This window comes from Penaeus monodon, chromosome 3 (genome assembly GCF_015228065.2).
Source record: "Penaeus monodon isolate SGIC_2016 chromosome 3, NSTDA_Pmon_1, whole genome shotgun sequence".
Taxonomy (NCBI): domain Eukaryota; kingdom Metazoa; phylum Arthropoda; class Malacostraca; order Decapoda; family Penaeidae; genus Penaeus; species Penaeus monodon.
In genome coordinates, this window is record NC_051388.1 from 60,492,181 (window position 1) to 60,499,680 (window position 7,500).

The window sequence follows — 7,500 nt, forward strand, 5'->3', positions numbered from 1 at the left end:
CAACCCTGGCCTGGTGAATGCCAGGGTGGACCCTAAAGTAACAGAAAGAACTTATTAAACTTAGAAGAACTAGACATTCATGATAGTATTCTCTGAATGGGCTTGTGTGGTGAAGCTTCTACAGTGATGTTGACTGCCTTATTGAAGCTGTGACACCATGAGAGAGAGAGAGAGAGAGAGAGAGAGAGAGAGAGAGAGAGAGAGAGAGAGAGAGAGAGAGAGAGAGAGAGAGAGAGAGAGAGAGAGAGAGAGAGAGAGAGAGAGAGAGAGAGAGAGAGAGAGAGAGAGAGAGGGGAGAGGAGAGATAGGGATTGATAAACAAACAGACCAATCATTAGATAGACAGAGAATTAGAAGCACAAATAATCAAATCGAAAAACGGAGAGGGAAATGTACAGTCCATCCATTACCTTAAATACGAAGGACATACAAACAACCAACGTGACACATACAAAATGTGAATAGATTTCCACCGCTTCGGGAATACCCCAATAAAAAAAAATAGAAAAAAAGAGATATAGCCACTTATTCAAAATACCTCTAGCCTTCTCGTTATGTCCCATTCCCAGGGCCATATTTTCCAAGCCATTCCAGGCCACTCGATTCCATTCCAAGCGGTAAACATTGGCGTCGCCCCAGGCATGGCGGGGCCACCGAATACCCGAAATTTCAAACCTCAAACCTTTTTATGGGTCGCTCTTTGTGCGTCGATCCTCCGGGCTTCGGTGATATCAAAGGCATTTTTTTTCTTGCTTTACCTTTTTAGAGGGTTGTTACAGTTTGTTAGGGACATATGTATGTATATATATTTTTTCCTTCTTCCTGTTTCCGATATGATTATAATCGACTTCTGAAAGGAGATGGGTTTGGACTGCATGGGAGGGATAGACAGATATATGTTTGGACTGCATGGGAGGTATATATATATATATATATATATATATATATATATATATATATATATATATATATATATATATATATATATATATATATATATATATATATATATATAATATAGATAGATAGATAGATAGATAGATAGATAGATAGATAGATAGATAGATAGATAGATAGACAGATCGATAGATAGACAGATAGATATAGATATATATAGATAGATAATTAGATAGATAGATAGATAGATAGAGAGAGAGAAAGAGAGAGAGACAGACAGACAGACAGAAAAATGAAGATATTTAGACAGATAGACTGATTGGTTTTGAGTGCATGACAGAGAGAAAGAGAGAAGATAGATAGATAGATAGAGAGAGAGAGAGAGAGAGAGAGAGAGAGATGAAAGATAAGGAAAAGGCGTGGCGGTCGATGTGAACGAATGAAAACGGGCAGTGACGAAAATTTTAATTGCATCCAGGTTGTTAGTATGTGAAGGAGCTTGCATGGTGGAGGGGGGGGGGGGTTAGGAGGGGAGATTCACATGCCGTTGATGTAAAGGCGTTCGACTCTTGTTTTCGAGTTGCATAATCACCTTTATTGAATCTGTTATGAGATTCTTTCCTCGGTGTTTTTAGTTGCCTGCTTTGCTGTGAGTAAAAAAAAAAAAAAAGTGTTCAGAGTCGGTTCTCGGGATTATCATTATTTTTTCTTCTAATAATTCTAGAACAACTGCTTGTTACAAAAGCACTGAACGAAAAGGAAAAAGCATGTTTCTCCTTCCTTTGCAGACAACAAATATTATCACTCCGTTCAAATCTATTAATACTACGACTTCTGAACGATTTACATAGCAGCATCTAGAAAACACATGCTCTCTTGATAAGCAATCTCGAACTTGCCTGATAAGAGCTGTTTAAGAGTTCGTTCTTGTTTGGAATTTTTACTGCATGTTCTCCTGCATGCACACATCTGCTTGTGTGCATGCGCTGTGAGGCCACGTGTACGTATTGCCTCCTCGGTCCATGCACATACTCACAGCCAACGACGCACATACACTGTAGTAAGAAAGGGAAGATGTCTATAAAGATTAAGAAAAACGATAAGAAAGAAATACATTTAATTTGATTTTCCTTCTTTTCTCTTTGTTTCATAATTTTTTGTTGTTGTTGTTCTTTTCGTGTTTTCCCCCCCTTTTTTTTAGTCTATCTTATATTTCAAGTCAATATCTCGTCCCTTCTCATTTCTTCATTTTGTGTTTTTTATTTCTTCTCTTCGTCTCTCTCTTCCCTCCTTCCTCTCTATCTACGTCTCCCTCTCTCTCTCTCTCTCTCTCTCTCTCTCTCTCTCTCTCTCTCTCTCTCTCTCTCTCTCTCTCTCTCTCTCTCTTTTCTCTCTCTCTCTCCTTTCCGCCCCTCTCTCTCTTTCTCTCTCTCTCTCCTTTCCGTCCCTATCTCTCTTTCTCTCTCTACCTCCCTCTCCATCTCTCCCAACCAACCAACACTTCACCATTTTTCCAACATACTTCGCCATACACCCCCTCCTCTCTCTCTTTCCCCGCTCCCCCTCTTTCTCTCTCTCTCTCTACCTCCCCCTCCCTCTCTCTCCACCAACTGCGACATCTTTACCATCTTCCACCATACCCCACCACTTCCCACCACACTCCCCCACCACACCCCCACCATGTCATCACCCCCTCGAAGTGACAGCCTCCAGCGGGCCACAGAACCACGCGCCGAGACCGCTAACCCTTTCGTGACAAACTTGGCGGCTCTCTTTGCGAGTCATGAGTCACAAGCACCTGGAGGCTCCGCTGTGGTGAGTCATGTCGCCTTCGTGTCGTGTCCTCTTCGTTTTCTTCTTGACGTGTTTGTTGTTATTATTTCTATTATTATTATTATTATTATTATTATCATTATTATTATTATATTATCATTATTCTTATTATTATCATTATTATAACTATTATTATCATTATCATTATTATTATTACTACTTTTATCGTCGACATCACCTCAAGTCTTTATCATTTATGATGACTATCTTTATAATAAATATATTTTTGCATTGTTCTATATTTTCGGGAAATTATTTTTTCGTTTTGTTATTCTGATGTTTCATTTTGATGATATCTGTTGGTTTTATTTTTTTCTCTCATTAACTTGCATTGTTTGTTTGTTTTCCTTTTTTTTGTTTTCATTGTTTTTCAAAGAACTGATTTTTTGTTTGTTGATCTTCTTTCGTATGTTTTTCACCCTATTGTCTCCTTTTTATGATTTGTATTATTATTCAGTTTCCACAAATACTTTTTTTAAAAACTAATGATTAATTTATTTCTTTTTATAAATCATTCACTATGTTCAGTACTATTTGGTCGTCTTTTTACTATATTATTTTTTGTTCAATTCCTGTATTAATTTTTATGTACTGTTCATATTATATATTGGCACCTTTGCTGACTCGTTTTTCCCTCTCTCTATGAACTCTATTTTGCATAGAATCAAAATATCTATGTTATCGTTCTGATCATCTCGATTATCATGATCTTCGCTCATTCTTCTGCCTTTCTTTCCTTTCCATTTTACTGTTATTGTTATCAATGATCTATGTAATATATGCATTTCTGTCGGTTTCCTTGATAGCCTTCGATAATACATTCATTCGTTACCAGTGTGCTTATCAATCCTCATTATTAACATTGTTTATAATTAGCTTTACATATAGGATCCTTATCTTGATAATGATGGTCGTGTTCAGTTGATTGTTGAACTTTCTTCTGTTTTAGTTACCAGTGTTGTTGTACATGTTACAATCATTATCCTCATTATTTATATCGTCACAATTATCGCAAGTTTTGATGTTGTCTCTTTTGCTATGGTTTTTGCTAATAGATTATTCTCGTTGTTGCTGTTCTTATCATTATTACTGTTATCATCTTCGTATCGGTATTTCATTATCTACGTTGGCATTGCTTTTTATCACTTACTGTTCTTGTTCTTGTTAATCATTGGTATGATTATTATCGTATATCATTATTTCATTTTTTTGTATTATTGCTACTATCACGGTTATCGCAATTTTTTTGTTACTTTACCCATTGTTGTTGTTGCCATCTTCCTAATATTTATCATCGTTTGCCTGTTTGTTCATTATCATTATTATTGTCAGTGTCGTCCGTTATCATTACAACTATTATTGTTATCATCATTATCCTTATTTCATTGTTAGTCTCTTTATTATAACCGGTTCTATTCCTTGTTAATTCCACTGTTACAATTTATTATCATCTTGTTATTCACCCTTGTTATGGTAGTTGTTATCATGTTCATTATCATATTGATCATGTTGATGATAGTGTTTTTGTCAACATTACTGATACTGTTGTGCAAGTTTTTTCTTATTTTGTTACAACTAAGGGTTATTATTGGTTTATCATCAGATTTTCTTGTATCTGTTATTCTTACTGCAGATATCGTTACTTACAGTTAAGTTTATCTTTATTTGTATCATTATCGAATCTCTCGTGATCATCATTTGACGATACTCTTATGTGATGAATCGTTTATCGTAAAGTTCGCTCTCCGGCAATTATCACTGTTCGTGCTACCATTTTCATGATCCTTATCACCATCCCCCTGCATCCTTTCTTGAGCACACCGCGCTTCATCTTTTACGGTGTCATTGAACTTAGCGGTAAACAGTAAGAGTCAATGCAGGGAATAGAGGAAGAGGGGGAGGGGGGTGGAGGACGGGGGTTGGGGGGAGAGAGCGCCCAGACGGGATGTGTTGGTGTGCTCAGACACATAAACCTGTTTTGCCGGAAGTTTCGAGTCAGATATGCAAATAAGATCCCAAATTGTCGTGTCTCTCGTCTCGTATGCTTATTCTGAGAGGGCGCTCACGTGGCACGGAGGTGGAGATCTTGTTCGCAGGAAAGAAGGAGAGGGGGGGGGGGAGTAGGAGGAGGCTGTGGTGGCTCTCCCTTAACCCCCCCCCCCCTTCCCCTCTACATCGGCTCTTGTCCTTCGCGTTAGAGTGGATGGCACTCCCTGGCACTCATCCCTCTTCGCTCCTTCCCTATCTGGTCCCATCCTCTCCTGCTTTTTCCTGCGCATAGGTACAAGGAAGAAGCCCCACGCATTCAATGCTCTAAGCCTTATATGCTATCCAAAAATTAGACTATATATGAATAAAGAATCGATCTCGTTCTCACTGCCAAAAAATAATAAGCAGTCTCACCCTAACTCCGAACCGAGCTCCAAGAGGCCTTCAGATATAGCCACTGCTGCACGGGGCAACAGGTGCAGCGGGAACCAACTAGACGGGGCCTTGACTACAGCAGTTGTTAATCCGAAACCATGTACATACGTGTGCCTGGCATAAAAGACTCCACTCAAGGCTGATTGGTACAAAGACGTTCGGTATTAAGAACGCCAGAGACCACATCACACGGCTCGCACACTACATACAACATACAACATTACATACACTACATACATTATTCGGTCGGCACATCACACTCGCTTTCGGCGCCTAATAACGTAAGGTGGATGTCCTTAAACTCAAGACGTGCGAATAACATGCTATTGCTATTACCTATCTGTCCTCTTTGTTTACGATTCTCCGACATCTCTGGTATGGTCAACCAGTCGTTTATTTTTTTGTACAAGAAACTTTATTATGGTATGTCAAATGAATCTTAAAAAATACTGTATATTAATTACACCAATGGGTGCAATATCGTTAGGCTTTACACAAACAGGACTATACACATTAAAACTACTCATAATCCACTAGAAAGAATCAACATATCTCAATAAAATGTAACATACTAGATATGATGCACATACCAAAAAGCGGTATCATTATGGCATTTAGCAAAAAGATTCGATATACCGTTGCCGTCGCTACAGATATTCTGCAAGGTAACTGCTATATGCACTTCATTTGCAAATACGCACATCATATATAAGATGCAACATGGCAAAATACACTGTACACAAAATACACAATACAAAATACACTGACTTAATATGAGTACAGGCTAGGATTGCCAAGCCTGTTGACCCTCTCCAGTCTTTCCTCAGATGTTCAGGTATATTTTGACTAACGATTTTGATAAGAAGTAAATAAAGAAATAGAAAACACAAAAAACAGCTACTGGACCTCACATAATCAAGCAATAGATTCGATTTCTTTCAATAATAAAGAGCCAAACGTCGTTAATATCCATCCAACTGCCAAGCCTCGTTATAGAATGGATTCAACATGCACGGACTGTAGCGTGGTTAAGGCATAGAATTAGCTCATGACATACAGTTAAATGTTCTCGACACATGATTCTCAACAGTAATAGTCATACTAATAGCCCCGTGGACTGAATGCGACAGGAATTGGCCGTACGTTGACATCATGGGGCGATGGTCAGTATGAGATGCATCATACCTCGTGCGAAGTACACGTTAAAGCTAGACGTCATCAATAATTCTATGCAGACACCTCAGGGTAATCCCACTTCAGATGTCCGACAGGAAGATGTTTTCATAATATAGAGCGTGTGTGGTGTGCTCAGGTTAGGCTCGTTGTATAACATTAGGGTCTTTGTATAATATATATTTCTTTATTTATTTATTCGATTTTTGTAATTAGTCTCGTTAGGTGTAGATTATATTGTGATTAGAAACGTTAAGCATTAGGTATGCTATATATTAGCTTTCTCATGATATAAATGCAGTGAATTTAAAAAGCAATGTAGGTTATGGGCTATATATAGCCCGCTATGTGTAGTTGTACTGAAATCCTTAACACGCAGTAAATGAGTTTTCACCTATGTAATCAACGAATATTTTTACTTTTTGTTAGTTTACTGTTCGAACTCATCTTAAGGGTTTATAGAAATATATATCCCCCCGCTAAAAAAGAAGAAAAAAGAAATACCTATCTTTTTTTTTCTAATTTGAAGATATCCTAAGAGACTGACTTTCCATATTCTTCCCTGGAAATAATATACTTTTATTTACATTTTCGCTTAATCCTTTTGACCATCAAGACTTCCTTCCAGATCCTTATGTTGAGTATGCATTTCCACATTAATTTATTTGGCCTTATTGCAGTGCCTTTCCTACTAATTCGGGTTTTGATGTAATGCTTTTAGATATCAGTTCATTTCTACGATAAGTTTTTTTTTCTCGTAAGGTTATACTAGAACCCCTTTTGTATATTTAGTATCTATCGTCTTTCTCATTATTTTTTTTAGGTGTCATATCTATGTAAGATTGCCGTTAGCTAATTTGTCTATCTGTCTTTACCTATATTAGTTCAACGTTTTTTTTCTCTATCGATGTTGCATCAAAAAAGTTTCGAAAAATGAAAAAATAAAATCTTTGTGTAAAGTGCTTATTAAAAATTATTCCAAGGTTATCTTGGGATTTAGAATCTCTCTTCTTTGCATTAATCTCTATATTTATTTCTTTTATGGCATTGATGTATCGCTTGAATATCCAACAAAGTGATTTAGTTATGTATTAGAATTCTCTAGATATCAGATGCCATTCACCTTTTGTGCAATATCGTCAACTGATACATGAAATATTCGGAATAATTATT

At 37.2% G+C, this 7,500-nt stretch overlaps 1 long non-coding RNA gene across 1 annotated transcript in view; it reads left to right on the forward strand.

Annotated features, from left to right (window-relative positions):
* The window catches only part of LOC119597678, a 100,849-nt gene that overhangs the window by 92,567 nt on the left and 782 nt on the right, over positions 1-7,500 (forward strand). The gene's annotated exons all lie outside the window — the stretch shown is intronic.